Below are 26540 nucleotides of genomic sequence, written 5' to 3' on the forward strand. Positions count from 1 at the left end.
AACTTCTGCAAACTATGAAACGAAATTACGAAAACAAACTTGAAAGTCTAAAAATCAACCAATAATAAAGCGAAATGATGGACTGATAAACTTTGAGCGCTTGTGGTGGCGTGGCAACGAACGAAGGTCGTATTAACGGAAGTCCGTATATAATTACACGCCTGTGGTGAGTTGTACGCTACGCCGAAAAACAGACCAGAGCGTTGCTACTACTTTTAAATCTGTATATGCATGGACGACATAAGTGAGAGTAATTGTTCCTTGTGAAAGAAAGAAACTTACATGAGTCCGGTATGGTCTAGTGGCTAGGATACCTGGCTCTCACCCAGGAGGCTCGGGTTCGATTCCCGGTACCGGAATAATATTTTTCGTAACGCGCTTTGCTTTTTATGTGCCTGTATATTGTAGAGGCAATGTACCAGTAGATAGACGTCGAATATCAGTTCAGATGCTTGCACTACAGTTGACCCTTCTCTCATATGTAAATTATTTACAAAGTTACTTTTCGTCTTTCCTAAATTCTGAATAGGGCTTTAATTCCTAATATTGTTCTCCACATAAATGTAAAAAGAAACATTTAACGACTAAATTTCAGCTTTAACAAACAGACCAGAAACAAAACTAAAAGTAAGATCTACATCAAATTACAAAAAAGGTAAAAAATTCGCTTTTTGACATATCAAAGATCCCTTTGTAATGCAGTGATACATTTCTTTCAGTATTGTAAAAATAGTTTATATATGTTAAAAAAGTATCGGAATGTAAATTTTAACCATTCAGAACGCAGAATTCCGGCGTTTGTCACGTCAGTCTATCGTCGTGTTAATGCTTTTGAGACCCAAGCATTAGGAGTTAAGGATGTATAAAATCTGCATGAGACAGAAATTAGCACACATCTGGAGAACCTCGGCTAACGCAGTAACCTGCGGACTTCATGACACCGGATAGTATGCACGAAAAGGAACGCAGTTAACTTGTTAAAAGGATTAAGTTTACATTACCTAATAACAGGTCTGACAACTGATGGTCGCATGTTAATCTGAACCAGAAATGACAAATAAAACTTAAATTTTCTGATCAGAGCTATTACATCGAAAAGAGAAGGAAGAATATACCGTCTATCAGGTAGGAAGAGGACTGAAGCATTTATCGCCTTGGATAAAAAAGAATAGTCTGATGCACGGAGAATTTTCACATGACATAATTTGTTTTATTTTCCTTTCTATCATTACTTTTTTTAATCAAGAAGAAGGTAATTTAAGTCACATGAAAAAAATTATATTTATCAACACTATTTTAAACATACAAGTTATACACTGAGGATAGCTTTTAACCCTTTCTAAGACCCAAAGAAGCGGACTTAATGATTTTAATCTGAATGACAATTTTACCAGCGTTTTTTCAACATAAAATGAGAAGACTTACTTTGTTCACACATGGCAACAAGGACATTTTTTTTTCTTTTCTCTTTTATTTTCGTTTTGAAACGAAGTAGTATTTTTTTCTATCCTTCGACACATTTCCAGGTATATTTTTCACATGGCAGAAAAAACACACACCAATAATGAAGAATGTTAGCGAGCACGTAAAAGAAGTGGCTAGGAAATTTGGTAGGACGAGGTTCGATTCCCGGTAAGGAAACATACTTTGATTCAATCTCCTGAACCTCTTGTCATGGCTTTGCATCTCCACATGCAGTTCCACTATTTTGGTGAGGTTCATTGTCTTCTTCCATTGTCTCCTGTCCACTTTTACCCCCATGAAAATATGGGATTTCTCTGATCCCAATATCTAGCACGGTAGCCAGTCCGTTGTGGTGAGGCAGTCATGTATCCATTTTGTGGTAACAACACAAGGATCGCACTGCTGATGCCTGAGCTGTAAACTCCCCACGTATACCAAGGCGCAGATTTCTCTGATCCCAATATCTAGCACGGTAGCCAGTCCGTTGTGGTGAGGCAGTCATGTATCCATTTTGTGGTAACAACACAAGGATCGCACTGCTGATGCCTGAGCTGTAAACTCCCCACGTATACCAAGGCGCAGATTCCTGTCTTCTTTCAGCATCAGGACTACTGCCAACGGCCATCATGCTAGGTGGCCTTTGCTGTGGCTGGGTGGTGCTCGTGGGGAGAGCCCCTGATCAGAGTGAGTGGCATCAGGGCAGATGACCAGCAATGAAGCGGATTAAGTCATCTCTTGGTGGTGACTGTATGGCGCCAGCAGTCTCTAAGACGGGTAAGATAGGGTGCAATGCTGAAAGATATGACCCTAAATAGTTTCCCTTGCTCACTAGACCATGGGAGGAACATGAGGCTACAGAAAGAAGAGAGCCATATTCACCTCGGTATTTAGTTTGTAGCAGAATGTACGAGGACTCCGTTCTACTTGTGAAGCTTCAATTTTTTGTTGAATGTCTTGAGTAGAAGTTTGGGGAAGTGACAGCACTGTCCAGGCTGAGAAGCGATGCAGTCTTGATTCACACCACATCTCCAGCCCAATCCTGGGCGCTACTTGCTTTTGACTGGCTGGGTGATATTCCTGTTTTCGTCGCTGCCCGTGAAATCCTCAACATGTACCAGGGGATTATTTTCCCAAATGACCTCCTGTTGCAGTCTGACAACGAGCTCCGCGCTAATCTAGAATGACAGCCTGTTCATTTCATCCGATGTGTTTACAGGGAACCCAAAGACAACACGGTTGCTACCAGTGCCTTCATCTTGACCTTTGAAGGTGATTCATTGTCTAAAAATGTCAAGGTTATGGTTTACCACTGTGACGTTAGACCATACGTTCCTCCTACTATGCGGTGCTTCAGGTGCTAGAAATTTGGGCACACAGAATATCATGGAGTACAAGGTCCTGGACCAGTTGACTTACCAAGAGGGTAAAAGTAAATTTGAAAGATTACACCCCATTCAGTTGATGTCCACATATGCTGCAGCTACATTACTATCGCCACCACAAGTACCAGTCATACCACACTGTGAGCCACGAACAATGGGCCCTCTGGGCCTCCAGAGTACCTCCGTACCCTTGATGCCATAGCGGACACTCGCCAGTGGCTAAAGGAGCCAAAAGCTGCTGGACAAAGACCTTCACGGTCTTCCTCCACGCCTGCAGTTACTTCAGAGAAGTCCTTCCAGCAAGCCCCTAAAGAGAAGCGTGAGGGCAAGCAAACAAAGAAGTCTACTAGGAAAAAGGACCCTCCGGTGGCCCCAACACCACGATTTCCTACCAATTCTGTACCTGCGGATGAGGTGGAGGTCTCAACATCTCCTGAGGACCTGGATCTCACTGACGCCTCATCCACAGAAGGAATGGATACAAATACTTAGTCAGTGGCAGCAGGTGACCCTGAGGCGTAACCTGCCTTCTTGCGTGTTTCATGTCTTCCCAGCCTCAAGAAAATGTCATCCTCCAGTGGAATTGCTGCGGTATTTTCCACCACCTGGCTGAGCTGTGGCAACTGTTAAGCTTTACACCCGCTATCTCCATTGCCCTCCAGGAAACCTTTTTCCTGGCAATGTGGACACCTGCCGTCTGTGGCTGTAGGGGATATTACAAGAACCATAGCAACTATACTAGAGTGTCATGTGGAGTTTGTGTCTATGTCCTGTACTCAGTATGCAGTGAACCTATGCCCCTTCAAGCCCTTCTTGAAGCTGTGGCTGTATGGATGAGGATGATGTAGGAAATAACTGTCTGCAACGTATTTCTTCCTCCAGTTGGTGCAGTACTTGGGAACGCATTGGCTGCACTGATTCATCAACTCCTTAAACCCTTCCTACTTTTGGCAGATTTTAACGCCCATAACTGCTTGTGGGGTGGCACTGTGCTTACTGGCAGAGGTAGAGATATCGAAACTTTCCTGTCTCAACTCGATCTCTGCCTCTTAAATACTAGACCCCAACACATTTAAGTGTGGCTCATGGCACTTACTTGGCCACTGATTTATCCATATGCAGCCCAGGACTTCTCTCAAGTGTCCACACTGGAGAACCCACGATGACTTGTGTGGTAGTGACCACTTTCTCCTGTTTCTGTCACGACCCCCAGCACCATTCCCCCATACGTCTGCCAAGATGGGCTTTAAACAAGGCAGACTGGGAAGCATTCACCTCTGCTGTCACCGTTGGATCTCCCCCAGATGGACCTTCGATGCGGTAGTTGAGCGTGTCACTAGAACGATCGTTTTTGCGGCGGAAAACTCGATCCCTTGTTCTTTAGATGCTCCAGTGAAAGTCATTACCTTGGTGGTCGCCGGAAATCGCTGAGACCATTAAAGACCGTCGGCGAGTTCTACAGCGACATAATTGGCATCCTTCCATAGAGCACCTAACATCTTTTAAACAGCTCCATGCCCATGTTCACCAAGTTATAAAAAGATGGAAACAGGAATGTTGGGAGATGTATGTCTCGACCAATGGGTGCCAACGTCACATTCCAAAGTCTGGACGAAGATCAGATGTGTTCGTGGGTACCAGAGCATGACAGGTGTCACTGCCATTAACATCAATGTTGTGTTACCTACCGACACAAATGCAAAAACAGTAGAAATGTACTTAACTGGACAAATAATCAAAAGTCTAGAAAAAAGACAATAGCATAGTAGGAGTACATTCAGATCCCTAAATGCATCTGACATTGTCATTCATGGAATTCTTTTAGAAAAACTAGATGCATTAGGTATTCATGGGGTAGGGAAAAAGGGGTCTGAACCATATCTACAAAACAAATGCAGACTGTAGGACCGATGTCACCATCCTCCAACCACAAAATACATTATCAGATGCAAAAGAAAGTGGAAACAGGAGAACCACAAGGCAGCATTTAGGCCCATATTGATTCTTGTTTATGTAAACAACATCCACACATCATCTGTTGGTATAGCAAATGCCATGCTATTTCCAGATGATAATAGTATAAAAAGTGCACTAAAGCAACTGATTCCAACAACTACTGATAAAGTATTAGGGTGTGTCCACTCCTGGTTCAATGCAAACAGGTTCACACTACATGCAAATAAAAAAAAGTGATATGCAGTTCAACATAATAAGCCAAAATTTAAATCCTGAGGTGGTTTTGGGTAATAAAGCCATAGACAGAATGACATCTACAAAACTGCTGGAGATTCATGTTGATTAAAACTTAAATCTTGATGGACATGTAGTGAAACTTTCACATAAACTAAACTCAGCACGTTTTGCTCTTAGAATTATTACAAATGCATTTATCTCAGGGGGTGCCAGGATGGAATACTTTGGCTACTGAGGTACCAGGACTGAATATTTTGTCTATTTTCAGTCTCCTGCAGCATACAGAATAATATTTTGATGTTTCAGCACCAACCGTCTAAAACCACTTTTTTGTTACAGAAGAATACGAACCCATATTCAAAAAGCTTAAAATACTAACAATACCTTCATTATTTACATACATATGTGTTTTATATGTTAGGGTCCACTTTGCGCTCTTTCAAACAAATGCCGAGTTCCATAACTCCGCCTGGGGTCATTTGCCTTGCAACAGCCACTGAAAGTCCCAAGCGCAGATAAAAGAGGAGAGTGGGGCATTGGGCTAACAACCCAATCCTGTAAAAAAAAACTCTTCTTACGAAAAACAAACTTGCTTCGGACATGGATAGATACAATGGAATACGAAAACTGCAAACGACAAATGGCACACGATTTAGAAATTTTAATTTTGGATCTTGGAATGTTCGGAGCCTGTAAAGACCAAGAACCATCCAGTCTATAGTCTCAGAAATTAACCGATATAAACTGGACCTGGTGGCAGTGCAAGACACAAGATCGCTAGGAGAAGGAACTCACAAAGAGGATGGATACACACTATTCTACGGCAGATGTGTAGATAAACACGAATTCGGCACTGGTTTTCTAATACACAACAAAGCACCAAATTCGCTGAAGGAATTCAAAGCTGTTAACGAGAGAATATCCTACATACCAAGTGTCAGACATCACATGCATCAATGTTCATGCCCCCAACTGAGGATAAAACAGATGAGGAAAAGGAAGAGTTATATGACCAACAAGAACAAACAATTGAGAGCACACCAACTAGAAATATCAGGATAGTGCTGGGAGATTTTAATGGAAAACCAGGAAAAGAAGAATTCTACATGCCAACTATATGAAGGCACAGTTTTCACCATGGGACCAATAAGAATGGTCAGAGGATGATCAGCTTAGCTATCTCAAAGAACCTGGGAGTAAGTTCAACTTATTTGAAACACAAGAGAATACATAAGGGAACATGGTGTTCACCGGATGGAACAACCACCAACCAGATATACCACATCTTAGTGGACCAGAGCTATAGCCATAGAGTCGTGGATGTCAGGTTGTATAGACGAGCAGACTGTGTGTCAGACCACTTTGTCGTTGTTTGCAGGCTTAAACTCGTGTTCACCTACGTGCATAAGAAGAAGGGGACACTAGAACCTGCTTTGAATGTTTAGAAACTACAAGAAAGTGCTATTAAAGAACAATATGCTATAGAGATCAAAAACAGTTTTGAGGTCCTAGAGAACATAGAACCAAGAGAGAACGTGGAGGAAAGGTGGAAAGAAATAAAGTCCAAAGTACTAAGTGTAGCAGAGGATATATTGGGAAAAAAGAAGATAATGAAGAAGATGAAATGGTTCAACGAGACATGCCAGAAGGCTACAGAAAGGAGGAGGGAGATGAGAGAGAAGTGGCTAGCTGACAGGGAGAATGAGCAGAAAAGGGAACATTTTATCAACATCAGAAGGGAGACAAAGCGAATCCTAAGAGCAGAGAAGAGAATATGATGTGTCGGCAGCTGGGCCAACACCTTGTAGATAGAGATGGCTGAAAATGCACGCTAGACTAACGCAGACGGGCGTGAAGTACTGGAACAGGCTACGTAATTAATGCTATGAAGAAAAGTACGTAGCTGGATTAATACTTATCTTTAATCAATCATTGTGGTACATCGCTCTTGACGATACACAGGAGACTTTAATTACAATCACTGTAAGGCTAATGGCGCCTTGCTAGTTCGTAGCCATTAACTTAGCTGAAGGCTATTCTGTCTCTCGGCTAATGAGAGAAAAAGGCTTCGTACATCTAGTCGCTAGCTAGGTCGTCCGTACAACTGGGGCGAGTTCTTGTTCGTATCACGAGACCTGCTTTGTGGTGGCGCTAGGTCTGCGATCACACAGTGGCGACACGCGGGTCCGACATGTACTAAATGGACCGCGGCCGATTTAAACTACCACCTAGCAAGTGTGGTGTCTGGCGGTGACACCACAGAATATATCTAACCAGTTTGCTAGAACAAGTTGAGGCAGAGCGCCAAAACAAGAACCCAAGGCAAATCTCCCAATACATAAAAAATCGGAAACATGGATTTAAGAACCCAGCTTTTTTCATGAGATCAGAATGGCAACTTGATAAATGACAAGGAAAGAATTGTAGAAAGATGGAAAGAATACTTCTGAGAACAGTTTAATCACTCAGACCGAGGTGGGATATTACCTGCAAACACAACGGAGGAAAGGAAAATGAAGAAGAATGGGAAATTAAGGAAGAAGACGTGAAAATCGCAATCAAAGGACTCAGAAAAAACAAAGTCCCAGGGGAGGATGAAATAAGATCAGAATTAATCAAGGGGGGGGGGAGGTGAGAGTTTAAACTTACAGATATATAAACTGATCCAGTTGATATGGGAGTAGGAGATACTGCCAGAAGAATGGAAATTGGCTATAATATGCCCAATATACAAGAAGGGAAGCAAAATGGAATGCGGTAACTACAGAGGAATCAGCTTGTTGAACGTAACGCATAAGGTGATGTCCATCATTTTCCTCAGAGAACTGGAACCATTCATAGAGAACAACATACAGCAGTACCAAGATGGCTTTCGACCAAACCGATCGACAATCGATCAAATTTTCACACTAAGACAATTGTTTGAAAAACATTGGGAATATGATAAAGATATCTACAGCCTGTTCATCGATTTTCAACGTGCATATGATAGCATGTAGTCAAATCAAATCGGGTGATGCTGAGGGAATTAGATTAGGAAATGAGACACTTAAAGTAGCAAAGGAGTTTTGCTATTTAGGGAGTAAAATAACTGATGATGGTCGAAGTAGAGAGGATATAAAATGTAGACTGGCAATGGCAAGGAAATCGTTTCTGAAGAAGAGAAATTTGTTAACATCGAGTATAGATTTAAGTGTCAGGAATTCTGAAAGTATTTGTATGGAGTGTAGCCATGTATGGAAGTGAAACATGGACGATAACTAGTTTGGACCAGAAGAGAATAGAAGCTTTCGAAATGTGGTGCTACAGAAGAATGCTGAAGATAAGGTGGGTAGATCACATAACTAATGAGGAGGTATTGAATAGGATTGGTGAGAAGAGAAGTTTGTGGCACAACTTGACTAGAAGAAGGGATCGGTTGGTAGTAGGACATGTTTTGAGGTATCAAGGGATCACAAATTTAGCATTGGAGGGCAGCGTGGAGGGTAAAAATCGTAGATGGAGACCAAGAGACGAATACACGAAGCAGATTCAGAAGGATGTAGGTTGCAGTAGGTACTGGGAGATGAAGAAGCTTGCACAGGATGGATTAGCATGGAGAGCTACATCAAACCAGTCTCAGGACTGAAGACCACAACAGCAACAATGATAGCATCCATAGGAATAGCCTATGCAATGCAATGCGTGACTTCAGAGTTCCTGAGAAGCTAGTGAGAATGGTGCAAGCTTGTATGGAAGGGTCAAAGGCAGCAGTACATTTCCGAGGAGCCACATCAGAAACATTCGAGATTGAGACAGGCCTCAGACAAGGGGATGCTCTCTCATGTGTTCTGTTCAGTGTCATCGTAGAGAAAGTAATAAGAGTGTAGGTGACAGGAGTAGGCTGGAGTAGAGATGGATAGTAACTTCAACTGTCTCGCATATGCAGATGACAAAGTACTATTAAGTGAATGAAAGCACATGTTGAAAGAAAAGTACCAGAAAATGGACAATAGTGCACAGAAGGTAGGGCTCTCAGTTAATTGAGACAAAACAGAGTTCATGCAGTTAAGAAGAAGACAAGAGCAGGTAGAATATCTTGAGACAGATGGCAAGAGGTCCAAGAGAGTAGACCAGTTCAAATACTTGGATCTTGGTTTGCTACAGACAACAACATAAAAATGGACAGCAAGGAAAGAATACCAGTGGGAACGAAATGCATGCATTCCTTCAGAGAGACTCTTGGCTATAAATCGATCTCAGTGAACACTAAGATGAAAATCTACAACACAGTGATACGCTCAGCAGTAATGTACGGTTCAGGAACATGGAGCATGACTAAGTGAGAAAGGGAAAAACTATTAATATTTGAAAGAAGAGTAATGAGGAAGATATGGGGACCAGTTTTAGAATACGGACAATGATGGAGGAGGAGGAGGAGGAAAAGCGAGGGAATCTACCTTCTGATGGCACAACCAATTATCCTACAAAAGATAAAGAGCAAAAGGATACAATGGGTGGGCCATGTCACCCGTATGCCAGATGGAAGACAAGCGAAGATGGCACTAACGGGGAAACCAAACAACAAACGCCGTACTGGACGACCAAGGCAGCGCTGGATGGACGATCTGGCGAAGGACCTAGCAGCCCTGGGAATTGACACCTGGAGGAACCGGGCACAAAACAGGAAGGAATGGAGGCAATTTGTAGAAGCATCGCGTGGTCTGGAGGGCCTGTGATCACTGAATATCTATCTATCATAACTACAATAACCACAATAGCACAGCACTCTACACCCAGCGAACAAAAAAACCACTCAAAGGCATGTGAGCTACACTCGTACGAATCGTTATAATGGACTGCCAGCCAAGATGAAACAAATTTAAAGCAGCATTAAAAAAATTTCGACTCTACCAGTGTTTCTACTTGGTAAAACTATGTAGGCCAATACACTTTTTCTGAGAATGTTCACATTGAAGCAAAACTGAAAATACTGGTTTTCGCCCTTAAAATTTTTATTATGTTAGCATATGTAATGGACAGCTGTTGTGTGAGGTAAAATCTCTACTTAACTATTGTAGTGTCTACATCTATATCTACATAGATACTCCAAAGGCCACCATATAGTGCATTGCAGAGGGTACCCTGTACAAATACTAGTCATTTCCTTTCCTGTTCCATTTGTAAATAGAACATGGGAAAACTACCTGTCTCTATGCATCTGTCTGAACCCTAATTTCTCATATCTTCTCTTCGTGGTCCTTATGTGGAATGTATGTTTGTGGCAGTAGAAGCATTTGGTAGTCTGTTTCAAATTTCAGTTCTCTAAATTTTCTCAATAGTGTTCCTCGAAAAGAATGTCACCTTCCCTCCAGGGATCCCAATTGGGTTCCCAAAACACCTCCATAACACTGACGGGTTCTTTGAACCTAGCCCTAACAAATCTAGTAGCCTGCCTCTGAATTGCTTCTATGTCTTCATTTAATTCAGCCTGGTACAGGTCCCAAACACTCAAGCAGTATTCAAGAATAGTTAAGGACAGTGTCCTATATGATGTCTCATTTACAGATGAGCCACCTATTCCCAGGATTCTCCCAATAAACCCAAGTCTACCATTTGCCTTCCCTACCTCGGCCATCACATGCTTGTTCCATTTCATATCACTTTGCAGCCTCACACCCAAATATTTAAATGGTGCAACTGTCTAGCAGAACACTACTACTTCTGTAACTGAACATTACAGGTGTGTTTTTCCTATTTATCTGCATTAACTTAAATTTTCCCACATTTAGAGGTAGCTGCCATTCATCACACCAAATGCAAATTTTGTCCAAGTCATCTTGTATATTCCTACAGCCACGAAACTTCGACCTTACCGTACAATACAGCAGTATCATCAGCAAACAACCAGATTACTGCACACCCCGTATGCCAAACCATTTATGTATATAGAGAACAGCAGCTGTTCTATCACACTTTCCTAGGGCAGTCTTGATGATACACTTGTCTCTGATGAACAGTCACTGTCGAGGACAACATATTGGGTTCTATGAGGGTCGTTCCGAAAGTAACCCCTCCTATTTCTATTCATGGAAGCTGCAGGAGATACACAGATCTTTTTACACATAGTCACCACCATTCATTATGCGCTTTTGCCAACAATGAACCTGAGCCTGCCTGCCACACTCACAAAACTCAACCAGCTGAGGTTAACTACTTCCTTACAGTTTTGCATCTAAGTCTTGAAAATTTTCTCCAAATAGTCCATTTTTCAGAGGCCCAAAGAGATGGAAGTCTGATGCTACTAACTCGGGACTGTAGGGTGGATGTGGAAGACATTTCACCTGAGTTTTGCAATGAATTGCATGGTCGCAAAACTGGTATGGGACCTCTTGTTATCATGTTGCAGGTGAAAGTTAGTCTTCTCTGGTCTTCCCCTGTAAATTCATGCTTTCAGCTCAGTCAGTGTCCTCTTGTAGTGTGCTGAATTGACAGCTTCTCCAGGCTCCAGGACATCCTAAAGAACTACACCCTGATATCCTAGAAGAATGTACACATCACTTTGCCTGCAGATGGCTGTCTTGAATTTCTTCTTTGACAGAGAATTCGCATGTCGCCATTCCATGGACTGTATTTTGGATTCTGACTCATAATGGTGACAACATGTCTCACCTTTGGTGATGATGCTATTCAGAAAATTGTCACTTTCAGCTTCATATTTGTGCAACAGTTCCTAACAAATTTCTATTCAGTGAGGGTTTTTTTTCCTCTGTAAGAATCTGCAGGATTTATCCGCACAGACGTGTGGCAAAGTAGATGTTCCAAGATTGTTTCCAAGGCGTCACATCCCGCATTCATCATTGCACACAATTCTCTGGTCATTGTCGACTGATCAGCATGGATGAGTCGATCAAGATGCACTCCATTGCCAGGGATGACAGCTGTTTCTGATGAAACATCGGGATTTTTATGGAAATACTCAAAATATAACTGACGATCAGGTCACTGAAGCATGAAAGTTATTTACCAGTGAATACTATGATGATGTCACAATAGATTTATAAGAAGAAATGAAATATTTGAAACAATTCATATTTCAAACTTTGAATACATTACTTTTGAATCATTTGACCTTTTGTGTAAGATGCACAGGCTTAAAATTTCAAGGTGATTGTCATATTACGTGTATTATCCTCGCAAAAAAAGTTGACACTCGGCGCGGTGGCATATGGAAGCGACTGTAAATGGGAAATGCCTTTACGATCGCTCCCATCAGCCATGACGCCGAGTGTCAACTTTCTTTGTGCGTGTAGTAATTTCCTCGAATGTTCATACTCTCTGTAATACAAGATAATAAGTGCACCGAATACGTGTTCGGGCTTACAGTTAATGCTGTTAATAGTGGCTCAATGATACAACTGTGTACACTACTGCACACACTAATTCAACCTACTACACCATGACCAACTCTTAGTTGGAGTCACTAACGATGACAGGTTACAGCCGATGCTATTGGTAACCGAAAAATTCTAGACAAGCAAGCGAGAACAATTTGCAGAATACGAGGGTTGCCCCAGATGTAATGCACCGCATTTTTTTCTCAGCCGAAAACAATGTGAAACGTTACGTATGTATTATTTGAAGTCTCCTGAGCGAGTGTGCTAAGTTTCCGTCACTTCCGACAGATAGCGTAGCTGCAGAACAGTTTCAAAATGGCCTCTGTACGTCATGTACGTCACAAGCAACATGCCGTCATTGAAATTCTCACTGGAGAGAAAGAAACTGTGGGGAATATTCACAAACACTTGTGCAACCTTTCCTGAGCACTGCTGTTGGCAGAAGCACAGTTAACCGTGGGGCACAGAGGGTGAGGTCGTCAGATGGCGGTTCAGCGAAGCTTCACGATTTGCAGCGGTCGGGAAGACCATCAATGTCCGTCACACCTGACATGTTGCAGCGAGCTGCTGATGTCATTCACGACGACAGACCCATTAAGACTCGGCAGTTGGCGCTGCTTATGTCAATCAGCGAAGGAAGTTCGCACAGTGAAGCACTGGCTCTGCCACCAGAACGAGGACTGGTATCGACAGGGCATTCACGCCCTTTTTCGCTGTGGAGGATGTCCACAGAATGGGATAGAGAGAACGTGGAAAAATAGGGTGTCTAGGTAAAAACACTATTCTTTCGTGTGAGTAACTATCATTATGTTCAATAGAGAATTGTCGAAGAAAAAACGCGATGCATTACTTTCTGGGCAACCCTCATACATGCTTTCTTCAAGCACAGAGCATATGTATACGCTTACCCCAACTGTTACCTGGAACTGGCAATAATGCAATTCCCATCTGAGTGTCGAGCTGCTTGGAGCGCCATCGTTCATGGATCGGACTATAGTTCACTCGGATCCTGCAGGCAATATCTCATACAACGGATAATACCATAGCGTAAACTGTATTTGTGAACATATACTTCTTTAATAAGAAATTATATTTATTCTGTGTTTCATCTCAACAAGTCTTTTCATGTAGCTCCAATACTTCCTGATTTATGATAAAGGTTGTCAAAACTAAGAAAAAAATGCATTGCTGTATTTGGACATGGGGGCCACTCAAGCACTGTGCTCTGGGCCCATTCCTGGCTCTCAACTGCCCTGCATCTGTACACTGTCCTAAAACATTATTCAAACGAGGTGCACCAAGTACGACATCAGATGGTTTGCCAAGAAAACTAGTGTTTACTCGCTACTTACAGTCGCCTAAGTTTGCAGCCGCAAACGACTGAGTCCAACCTTCTTTTCTCAGACTGTATAATGCTGCGCCATTGGGGGGTACCACATCTGGAAATGTCAAGCTGGAGAAAGCATTGTCTTTTGGAACCGATAAATTCGGTTGTCTGCGTGTGGGTTAACCCACGACTTTCCATTGTGAGTATGAAGTCCTAATGTATTCGTTTTTTGTTCTCTTCATCTGTGCGGATGCCGCACGACATTTTTGGAAGTCCGTCCATGAAAACTTCAGTAACCTCCTGAGCTAACCGGCCACACATCTTTGTAGCGTCATCTGTCACATATCCAAGCACTGTCTCTTCTTCCATGATTACAGCTCTGCCACTCATTTCAACGCCTATGTGTTTATCTTGAGACGGGGGTGAAAGAGTGAAACCTCGACACTCTGAACTGCTGGACAAGTATGTTTCTGTGCCGGGAATCGAACCTGGTCCTCCCAAATTTCCTAGCCACTTCTTTTACGTGCTCGCTAACATTCTTCATTATTGGTGTGTGTTTTTTCTGCCATGTGAAAAATATACCTGGAAATGTGTCGAAGGATAGAAAAAAATACTACTTCGTTTCAAAACGAAAATAAAAGAGAAAAGAAAAAAAAAATGTCCTTGTTGCCATGTGTGAACAAAGTAAGTCTTCTCATTTTATGTTGAAAAAACGCTGGTAAAATTGTCATTCAGATTAAAATCATTAAGTCCGCTTCTTTGGGTCTTAGAAAGGGTTAAAAGCTATCCTCAGTGTATAACTTGTATGTTTAAAATAGTGTTGATAAATATAATTTTTTTCATGTGACTTAAATTACCTTCTTCTTGATTAAAAAAAGTAATGATAGAAAGGAAAATAAAACAAATTATGTCATGTGAAAATTCTCCGTGCATCAGACTATTCTTTTTTATCCAAGGCGATAAATGCTTCAGTCCTCTTCCTACCTGATAGACGGTATATTCTTCCTTCTCTTTTCGATGTAATAGCTCTGATCAGAAAATTTAAGTTTTATTTGTCATTTCTGGTTCAGATTAACATGCGACCATCAGTTGTCAGACCTGTTATTAGGTAATGTAAACTTAATCCTTTTAACAAGTTAACTGCGTTCCTTTTCGTGCATACTATCCGGTGTCATGAAGTCCGCAGGTTACTGCGTTAGCCGAGGTTCTCCAGATGTGTGCTAATTTCTGTCTCATGCAGATTTTATACATCCTTAACTCCTAATGCTTGGGTCTCAAAAGCATTAACACGACGATAGACTGACGTGACAAACGCCGGAATTCTGCGTTCTGAATGGTTAAAATTTACATTCCGATACTTTTTTAACATATATAAACTATTTTTACAATACTGAAAGAAATGTATCACTGCATTACAAAGGGATCTTTGATATGTCAAAAAGCGAATTTTTTACCTTTTTTGTAATTTGATGTAGATCTTACTTTTAGTTTTGTTTCTGGTCTGTTTGTTAAAGCTGAAATTTAGTCGTTAAATGTTTCTTTTTACATTTATGTGGAGAACAATATTAGGAATTAAAGCCCTATTCAGAATTTAGGAAAGACGAAAAGTAACTTTGTAAATAATTTACATATGAGAGAAGGGTCAACTGTAGTGCAAGCATCTGAACTGATATTCGACGTCTATCTACTGGTACATTGCCTCTACAATATACAGGCACATAAAAAGCAAAGCGCGTTACGAAAAATATTATTCCGGTACCGGGAATCGAACCCGAGCCTCCTGGGTGAGAGCCAGGTATCCTAGCCACTAGACCATACCGGACTCATGTAAGTTTCTTTCTTTCACAAGGAACAATTACTCTCACTTATGTCGTCCATGCATATACAGATTTAAAAGTAGTAGCAACGCTCTGGTCTGTTTTTCGGCGTAGCGTACAACTCACCACAGGCGTGTAATTATATACGGACTTCCGTTAATACGACCTTCGTTCGTTGCCACGCCACCACAAGCGCTCAAAGTTTATCAGTCCATCATTTCGCTTTATTATTGGTTGATTTTTAGACTTTCAAGTTTGTTTTCGTAATTTCGTTTCATAGTTTGCAGAAGTACGTTTCGTCACATTGCGCTTCTGATTAATCCTCCTAATGTGTATTGCTCTCTATGAATCATTGTGAATATGTTGCTCTTTTCTGATTGCGTTCTTCTTGCATCCGTAGTTTTAGGTGGGGAAAATGATTCCATATTTGTTGTTTGGTGTAAAAGAGAAGACGCTTTAATTGTATGGTGTTGTGCAATTACGTACGAATCTGTGTGTGAAATGCTCTGTTTAGATGCACTGAGTGCACTACTCGTATTCTACGTTACTTTTGTTTGCATCTGTTCTCTGTACTTTGGCGCATTTAATGAAGAACTCCATGTTAGCCGGTTTCGACATGTTTCGTATTCAACTTTGTTACATCTTATCACCGAATAAGTACGTATTTTTGCGTTGAATGGTGTTGTTCCTTGGCACTGAGTAGCATGCATTTCGCAGTGCCTTGCAGACTACAGATGTAGATGAGTATGCAAATGATAAAAATGCGACGGCAGTTACGCAAACTGTTTCACATGATATAAACAGGTACTACAAAACAGTACCTACATTTTGGCATACGTCATAAACAAGTACTACAAAACAGTACTTACATTGTAGCGGAACACAATGAAAATTTTGGTGACCTGTATTAAATGCGAGAGTACAAAGAAACGGATATGAAAGAAAATAACGCAGAATATGAGCAATACTCATACAGTGTATTTAAATCTAGCAGATTTGTAAGAAGTAACAAATATAGATGAGTCCACAGTATACTATGCGACGACACCAGCTCACTCTGACCGCTCGGTCTCTGTGTTTGTATTTTTATAACTAGGACCTTGCCAAAAGAAAAAAAATTGCACCGGTAGTGAGTCGCCCACGCTTATAGACATTACTAAAGAAGTTGTTTCAAATAAAAAAGGAATAATAGTGTAGGCAGCCGCAAAACGCGCGGTAAATTCTGTGCTGCCTCGCTCCTTCCATAGTCCAAACGAATGCATATTACTCGTTGCAAAGGAAGGGCGGTTGAAATTAAAGTATATATGTGATGGTAAAGGCAGATTGTATTTGTAGACTACATTGAGAAACACAGTTACGGAAGCGTGCGCGCCGCTGGGCGGCCACGGCTCGTATCCTCTTGTCCCGGCCAGTTTGGCTGTGCGTTGTATGGATGGGTGGGCAGAGAAAATCCTTACCTGCAGCGAGCATTCAGTTCCTGATGCACCCTTGAGGCATGTTGCACCAATACAGAACATTCCGCCCATATAATTTATATAAATTACACTAAATACAAATAATCACATGCAGCACATATTACACAAACAAAAAAGGAAATAAAATGATTAAAGAAATTGTCCACTGCAAACAAAGGAAACACTTCAGTTAGTAATTTGACAGTGATGTGCACTAGAGTCTGTTTCCTGTGGAACAACACAGATCTTTGACAGTGGTCGTTTTAAAGTTCCCGTTGCTGTGCGTATTGAAACAACTCGTTCCATGCTATCAGGTCCAGGGTGTGTACAAACAATGACCCCAGACCGCCACATGAGGGGTGGCAGATTTTCTTCCTTCAGTAGCACCAAAGTAACTGGCTGTAGATTGTTCTTTCTTGATGACCACTTTGTTATCTGTTGTAGTTGTGATAGGTAATCCCTTGAGCACCGTTTCCAAACGTGCTGCTTACACTGCTGGATGAGCTGCCATCTTGACAGTCTGGATGAAGGCGTTGAAAGCCAGCTTGGCTCTGGGATATTTGTTAAGGGTTCACCAATAAGAAAATGGCCTGGAGTAAGGTATGAGAATTCATCTGGGTTGTCAGGAATTTGTGTAATGGGTCGGGAATTCAAACATGCGTCAATTTGTATTAGTAGTGTGTATAGTTCTTCAAACGTCAGCACTGTTTCCCACGACTCTCTTCAAGTGTGTCTTGACGGATTTTATGCCTGCTTCCCACAGACCACCAAAATGTGGGGCATGAGGTGAGATAAAATGCCAGTGGATACCATTCTACGATGCATAGTTCTGGATTTCGGTTGTGTGGAACTGACAGCTGAACAGTTTATGCAGTTCACTCAGCTCATTCCTTGCACCCACAAACGTCTTCCCATTGTCACTGTACACGTTTACGCAAACGCTTCATCTTGCACTGAATCTTCGAAGAGCAGCAGTGAAAGCTTGGGAGGACAAATCAGTTACAAGCTCGATGTGTACTGCCTTTGTTGCCATGCAAACGAACAAGGCAATGTAGACCTTTGTTCTAATTTTGCTCCTCTTTCCCCCATTCCTTACGTGTAGTGGTCCTCCACAGTCAATCACACAATGAAGGAAAGGTCTGCTTTGTTCTACACGCACTGACTGAAGTTGTCCCATGAGCTGTGTTGCAGTGGTTGCCTTCAAGCGGTGCCAAGGAAGGCACTTGTGGATTATTTACCTCATTACAGATCTTCCGTTGGGTATCCAGTACCTTTGTCTAAGGCTTGCTAACAGCAGCTGAGATCCTGCATGCAGCAAACAAAGATGCTCGCTCATGACTGTTAATTTAGTGGCATGATGCTGAGGAGGAAGAATTATGGGGTGCTTATGACTGTAAGAAACTTTTGATTGTTCCTGTCTGCCATCCACCCTTAACAACCATTCCTCATCCAGAAAGGGGTGAAGTGAGTTCAGTTTGCTTTTTTTGGGGATTGGTCGGCCATGTTGTAATTCTTCAATTTAGTTGTAATAGTCTTGCTGTTGCACCAACCGAATGACTGCTTTCGATGCTGTGGGAAGTTCTCCTGCTGTTAAGCTTCTTAGTGGGTTGCCACCTACGCCATAACTGTTTGCAGTTTTGACCATGAAGAATAATGTTGGGCTATCTCATTCACAATGCAAGTAGTTGTGAATAAGCAAACATGTTGAACACGTTTCTCTGGTGCGTCAGCTGATTCATCTGCATACTCCATGGTGTTAACAGGCCATGCTGATGGTGGCTGATGGAACAAGCAAAGACCTGTCCACCATAGCTTACTGTCGCCTAGCTGTTGTGGTGCAATTCCTCTCGAAATGATGTCAGCACGATTACTCTTTTTTTATTTTTGGGGACAGCGCAAATGTCATCCTCATTACCAAAAATTATGCGCCGAAGTTACGCTCATTTTTTAGCTTTTATTTAGGGACATAACACCATTACAACAATACATGTACAGAAAAATTTGTGAATAGCTGGTCAATATTTCACATAGTCTAAATCCTTTAACAACAGAAATAAATACAACTGACATGTGTGACAAGTTATTTACAGAAAGCTATTAGTAACAATTCTAAAAAAGGTCAGTAAATGTTGTGAAATGTAAACAAAATGTAAATAAGTGCATCAGGTAAAAAACTAATAGAAAATGGAAAACACAAATGAGGAAAGAGAAACAAAATGGATACTTCTAGCGAAGGTATTCACTGTAAGTGAAGCGTCCTCTGATATCTGTACAATAACGCAACTAATGAAGTGTTGTCAAAATTATCACGGTACCGTGCAATCGTTGATGACATTCCCATAGGTAGGCCATGTACTGCACAGCATCACTGAGTTGTAACTCAGAAACGGCGTAGGCAGTGTGTCCCAGTAGCCAGGCCACGGCGTTGCACTTCGTTTTTGGGTGCAGTTTAAGGTCAGGAAGGATAATCCATATTGGTGTCACACTGGAAGGTGCAGTCTGGTTGATAAGCCCTACCATCAATCGGCATAACTCCCATACTCCCCACACGTAGCAGTACGCTATATGGCGGTCTCTGGTGACGGCAGCTCCACACTGGCTGCACTCTCGAAGATACGTGGTACCAGTCTTCTACTGCAGAGAGTTGCTTGATATCAGAGACACAATTTCCAATAACGTTTTCCATGACGTTGGTTCCTTCGCCAACCATGCTAAGACAACAGTAGAATCTGTCCAAAAGTAAGTTTTGGCGATGTTTAAGTGTAGTACAGATTTGACCTTCTCCATTAATCTAGCCAGTAGTAGGGCTGCACACAAATAAAGTCCTGACAGTGATATTTGCTTGATTGGTGCTACTCTAGATTTCGAAGTTAAAAGTCTGATGGAGAAGTTTACTTTTTACACAGACACTTCTAAGGTAAATGCAGGCACTTGTAAGCTGGAGAAGCGTAAGTCTTCTTCGGCTTCTCTCGCTAGGAAGGGATCCCTTGGGTCACTCCGTTCCAAGGTTTCAGCTAGTGGGAAAGATGACACCCGCCAGTGGCTGAAGAGCTGAAAAGCAGCTGGTCGTAGGACTTTACGCTCATCCTCAGTCGTGGAGTCTGAGCCAGTGAAGTCCTCCCAGCTACAGCAACTCAAGGAGCAGCGAGAGGAATCCAAAAAGAAAACCCTAAGACCAAGGAAATTGCGGTGGAACCCACACCACCGCTACCTACAAGCTCTGCATCTGAGGATGGGGTGGAGAGTCTGTTGTCCACTGAGGACCTAGATCTCGCCAGACCCTCAGACACAGCGGATATAGGCTGCTCAGGCAGCTAGTCGGTGGCAGCAGGTGACTGAGGCGTAAACTGCCTCACTGAATGTTCCATACCTTCCCAGTCTCAGAATGACGTCATCCTCCAGTGGAATTGCAGCGGTGTTTTTCCACTGCATGGCTGAGCTACGGCAACTGTTAAGCTTTACACCTGCTATCTGCGTTGCCCTCCAAGAAACCTGGTTCCAGGCAATGCGGATCCCTGCCCTCTTCGTCTATTAGGGATATTACAGGAACCGTAGTGACTATAATGGAGTGTCAGGTGGAGTTTGACTATGTCCTAAACTCAGTCTATAGTGACACTGTACCCCTTCAAACCCCTCTTGAAGCTGCGGCTGTCAGAATAAGGACGATGCAGGAAATAACTGTCTGCAGTGTATATCTTCCTCGAGATGGTGCAGTACCCCTGGATATATTAGCTGCACTGATTTATCAACTCGCTAAACCTTTCCTACTCTTGGGAGATTTTGACGCCCATAACCCCTTGTGGGATGGCACTGTGCTTACTGGCCAAGGCAGAGATGTTGAAACTTTTCTGCCTCAGTTCGACCTCTGTCTTTTAAATACTGGAGCCACCACACATTTTGGTGTGGCTCATGGTAGTTACTCGGCCATTGATTCATCACTTTTTCAGCCCATCTATCTACTGGAGAGCACATGACGACCTGTGTGGTAGTGACCACATCCCCATCTTCCTGTCACTGCCCCAGCGCCAGGCCCAAGGACGCTTGCCCAGATGAGCTTTAAACAAGGTGGACTGGGAAACTTTCACCTCTGCTGTCACCATTGAATCACCCCCACATGGTGACATCGATGTGATGGTTGAGCAGTTGACTACAACAATTGTTTCTGCGGCGGATAGCGCGATCCCTCGCTCTTTAGGGTGCCTCCAGCCTAAAGCAGTCCCCTGATGGTCGCTGGAAGTCGTTGCAGTAATTAAGGATCGTCGGTGAGCTCTACAGTGGCATAAGTGGCACCCTTCCCTCGAGCACCTCATAGTCTTTAAATGGCTCCATGCCTGCATTCGCCAACTTATCAAACGACAGAAGCAGGAGTGTTGGGAGAGATACGTCTCGACCATTGGGTGCCATATGTCACCTTCCCAAGTCCGGGCAAACATCAAACATTTTGGGTACCACCCCAACAGGTGGTCCTGTTATCTACCGAAGCAAACGCGATTGCCAAGCACTTTGTTCAAGCCTCTCCCTGGAAGGGAAAATCCTCACATTCACTACACGCCACAGTGAATCCTATAACGCCCCATTTACAGAGAGGGAGCTCCTCAGTGCCGTTGCACGTTGCCCTTACACAGCTCCTGTGCCTGATCGGATCCACAGCCGGATGATTATACATCTCTCATCTGATTATAAGAGACATATCCTTGCCATATTCAACCGGATCTGGTGCAATGGCATCTTTCCATCGCAATGGCGGAATCGCGCCATCATTCCGCTGCTAAAACCCGGTAAAAACCCGCTTGATGTGGCTAGCTATCGGCCCATCAGCCTCACCGACGTTCTTTGTAAGCTGCTGGAATGTACGGTATGTTGGCGGTTGGGTTGGGGTCAAAGAGTCACGTGGCCTAGTGGCTGCATGTCGGGACGGCTTCCGCCAAGGTCGCTCTACCACTGATAATCTCGTTTCCCTCGAGTCTGCCATCCGAACAGCCTTTTCCAGACGCCAAAACCTAGTTGCCGTCTTTTTTTTACTTACGTAAAGCATACGACATGACCTGGCGACGTCATATTCTTGCCACATTCTATGAGTGGGGTCTCCGAGATCCGCTCCCGATTTTTATCCAAAACTTCCTGTTGCTCCGTCCTTTCCATGTCCAAGTTTGTGCCTCCCATAGTTCCATCCATATCCAGGAGAATGGAGTCCTGCAGGGCTCTGTATTGAGTGTCTCTCTATTTTTAGTGGTCATTAACGGTCTAGCAGCAGCTGTCAGGCCTTCCGTCACACCTTCTCTGTATGCAGAAGACTTCTGCATTTCGTACTGCTCGTCCAGTACTGGCGTTGCTGATCGTCGCCTACAGGGAGCCATCCACAAGGCGCAGTTATGGGCTCTAGCCCATGGCTTTCAATTTTCTGCCATGAAGACGTGTGTCATGCATTTCTGTTGGCGTTGTACCGTTCATCCAGAACCAGCGCTTTACCGTAATGACGATCCATTCGCTGTAGTTTTTGTGGCGGTGTTCGTAGCGACAAACAATTCGCTGTAGAAACGGCTTACGAAGTCACCACCACACTTTTAATAGCGGGCCGACCGGTCCGCTGGAACAGTGAACAGAAAGATGAAAACCCAAACACTTGGATTAAATAAAAGTCGGTACTTATCTTTATTGACGAAGATACAGTAACACAGTAGTGAACTCCGTGTCTACAGAAATCTGTCTAGTTCGAGTCGGAGCGGCTAGGTCAGCGTCGGCTGACGACAAACAACAACTCTGCTGCGATGAACACACAACTGACTAGCAAGTACACAATTCGGTGGCGAGTATACAACTGAGCGGCGAATACAGAACTGTCCTAGCGCTCGCGACTCCAGCGCTTAAGAACCCAGAAGGCAGCGGTGGCGCGCGCAGACTTGCGGCGATTTCCTGTCTCGCTGGCACTGCTTATGCGGACGGCGTCCGGACTTTGATGCTGCCAACCTTTTGGCAGCGGGCTAGGGTGGCATTACTGGCTAGGATATAACAGTAGTGGAGACATATCGATTCTTTTGTCTAGTTCCCGACGCTCGTTTGACTTGGCTTCCTCATCTTCATCAGCTTAAATGGAAGTGTTGCCGTACCTGAATGCCCTCCGCTGCTGGGCAACACCAACGCTGCTGCAGCTTTACAGAGCCCTTGATCAATCCCGTGTTTACTATGGGAGTGTGATTTATGGTTTGGCGGCGCCCTCAGCATTGCGTTTGCTCGACCCATTGCAGCATTGCTGAGTTCGACTAGCGACAGGAGCTTTTAGAACGAGTCCGGTGACAAGCGTACTGGTGGAGGCTGGAGTCCCTCCATTGAAGATGTGATGTGCACAACTGCTCGTCAGTTACATTGCACACATTCATAGCTCTTCTGAATATCGGATTACCGTCTCCTTTCCCCACCCACGGCAGTCCATCTCCCGCATCGGCGGCCCAGGTTGGGGCTAACGATTGCAGTTCGCGTGCAGTCCCTTCTTTCCGAACTGGAGTCCTTCCCTTTACCACGTCTACTTGTGGTCCGTTCATGTACGCCTCCATGGTGTACGCGTCAGCTGCAGCTTCGTCTGGACCTTTCACGTGGCCCTATGGACTCCATTAACCCTGCGGCTCCCTGCTGTCACTTCCTCTCGATTCTTGAGATGTTCCGCGGCTCTGACGCGGTTTACACCCACAGCTCAATGGCTGATGGTCATATAGGCTTTGGGTATGTTCAAGGAGGAGATATTGAACAGCACTCCTTGCCAGATGGCTGCAGTGTTTTCACTGCAGAGCTGGCGGCCATCTCTCGTGCTCTTGAGCATATCCGCTCATGCCCTGGCACATCATTTCTCCTGTCTACTGACTCACTGAGCAGCGTACAAGCTATTGACCAGTGCTACCCTCGCCATCCTTTGGTAGCGTCCATCCAGGAGTCCATCTATGGCCTGGAATGTTCCCGCCGTTCAGTGGTGTTTGTGAGGATCTCAGGACACATCGGAATCCCCGGGAACGAACTTGCTGCCAGGCCGGCCAAACAGGTGATGTAGAAATCACTTCATTTCCGCTGCATCTCTGAATGCGACCTTCGTTCTGTCTTATGCCACAGGATTTCCGGCTTTGGGAGACAGAATGGCATAACAGTATGCACAACAGGCTGCGTGTCATTAAGGAGACTACGAATGTGTGGAAGTCTTCCATATGGTCCTCTCGCAGGGAATCTGTTGTCCTCTGCTGGCAACGCATTGGACATACATGGCTAACGCATGGTTACCTAGTCCGTTGCGAGGACCCACCTCTGTGTCGCTGTTGCTCCCAAATGACAGTTTCCCACCTCTTGCTGGACTGCCCACTTTTAGCCACTCTGCGGCAGACATTTAACTTCCCCAGCAAACTGCCTTCGGTGTTGGGCCACAATGCCTCAACAGCAGCTTTAGTTTTACGTTTTATCTGTGAGAGTGAGTTTTATACTTCTGTGTTTATTTTAGCGCATGTCCTTTGTCCCTCTGTGTCCTCCACCCTAGTGCTTTTGGGGTGGAAGTTTTAATGTGTTACAGAGTGGCTGGCATTTCCTTTTTATTCTCGTCGTTGGCCAGCCACTGTAATCTGCTTTCTTGTTTTGCTCTCTTCTGTTTCCAGCGTCTCTCTCTTGCCTTCTTGTCCACTTTTTTTTCTTTTTAGTGTTCGTTGCCTTTCCTTCGTTGTTGTGGTTTTTTCTTTCTTTTAGTTTTGTGTTATATGTCCCGTCCGTTTTATTCTCAGACTTGTGGCATTGTTGTGTTAAGAACAAGGGACCGATGACCTCGTAGTTTGGTCCCTTCCCCCCTCTTTTAAACAAACCAACCAACCAACCAGATGCCAGTACACGAGGAACGAAAATTCACAAAAAGTAAAGATGTATGTATTCCAGAATTCGAATCGAGAACAACTGTCAACATGAGTAACTTCGAAGTATATACCCTCAGTGTAGAGAAGCAGTGTAAAACACTTAAGAAAGGTAATGCTTTCGGTCCAGATTATACAGGGTGTTACAAAAAGGTACGGCCAAACTTTCAGGAAACATTCCTCACACACAAATAATGAAAAGATGTTATGTGAACATGTGTCTGGAAACGCTTAATTTCCATGTTAGAGCTCATTTTAGTTTCGTCAGTATGTACTGTACTTCCTCGATTCACCGCCAGTTGGCCCAATTGAAGGAAGGTAATGTTGACTTCGGTGCTTGCGTTGACATGCGACTCATTGCTCTACAGTACTAGCATCAAGCACATCAGTACGTAGCATCAACAGGTTAGTGTTCATCACGAACGTGGTTTTGCAGTCAGTGCAATGTTTACAAATGCGGAGTTGGCAGATGCCCATTTGATGTATGGATTAGCACGGGGCAATAGCCGTGGCGCGGTACGTTTGTATCGAGACAGATTTCCAGAACGAAGGTGTCCCGACAGGAAGACGTTCGAAGCAATTGATCGGCGTCTAAGGGAGCACGGAACATTCCAGCATATGACTTGCGACTGGGGAAGACCGAGAACGACGAGGACACCTGTAATGGACGAGGCAATTCTTCGTGCAGTTGACGATAACCCTAATGTCAGCGTCAGAGAAGTTGCTGCTGTACAAGGTAACGTTGATCACGTCACTGTATGGAGAGTGCTGCGGGAGAACCAGTTGCTTCCGTACCTTGTACAGCGTGTGCAGGCACTATCAGCAGCTGGTTGGCCTCCACGGGTACACTTCTGCGAATGATTCATCCAACAGTGTGTCAATCCTCATTTCAGTGCAAATGTTCTCTTTACGGATGAGGCTTCATTCCAACGTGATCAAATTGTAAATTTTCACAATCAACGTGTGTGGGCTGACGAGAATCCGCACGCAATTGTGCAATCACGTCATCAACACAGATTTTCTGTGAACGTTTGGGCAGGCATTGTCGGTGATTTCTTGATTGGGCCCCATGTTCTTCCACCTACGCTCAATGGAGTACGTTATCATGATTTCATACGGGATACTCTACGTGTGCTGCTAGAACATGTGCCTTTACAAGTACGACACAACATGTGGTTGATGACGATGGAGCTCCTGCACATTTCAGTCGAAGTGTTCGTATGCTTCTCAACAACAGATTCCTGGGAGCTGATTACCATTGAAGTTGTGCGCCCTAAAACCACAAAAAAAAAAAACAGATTCGGTGACCGATGGGTTGGTAGAGGCGGACCAATTTCATGGCCTCCACGCTGTCCTGACCTCAACCCTCTTGACTTTCATTGATGGGGGCATTTGAAAGCTCTTGTCTACGCAACCCCGGTACCAAATGTAGAGACTCTTCGTGCTCGTATTGTGGGCGGCTGTGATACAATACGCCATTCTCCAGGGCTGCATCAGCGCATCAGGGATTCCATGCGACGGAGGGTGGATGCATGTATCCTCGCTAACGGAGGACATTTTGAACATTTCCTGTAACAAAGTGTTTGAAGTCACGCTGGTACGTTCTGTTGCTGTGTGTTTTCATCCCATGATTAATGTGATTTGATGATAAGT

At 43.6% G+C, this 26540-nt stretch overlaps 2 non-coding genes across 2 annotated transcripts; one reads left to right on the forward strand and one right to left on the reverse strand.

Moving 5' to 3' along the window:
* The first annotated feature begins 287 nt into the window (after window positions 1-287).
* On the forward strand, window positions 288-359 carry Trnae-cuc. The gene has a single exon. It is a non-coding gene; the product is annotated as a tRNA-Glu (tRNA).
* Window positions 360-15492: 15133 nt separating this feature from the next.
* Window positions 15493-15564, reverse strand: Trnae-cuc. Its single transcript has one exon. It is a non-coding gene; the product is annotated as a tRNA-Glu (tRNA).
* Window positions 15565-26540: the final 10976 nt, after the last annotated feature.

This window comes from Schistocerca piceifrons, chromosome 3, assembly GCF_021461385.2.
Source record: "Schistocerca piceifrons isolate TAMUIC-IGC-003096 chromosome 3, iqSchPice1.1, whole genome shotgun sequence".
NCBI lineage: Eukaryota > Metazoa > Arthropoda > Insecta > Orthoptera > Acrididae > Schistocerca > Schistocerca piceifrons.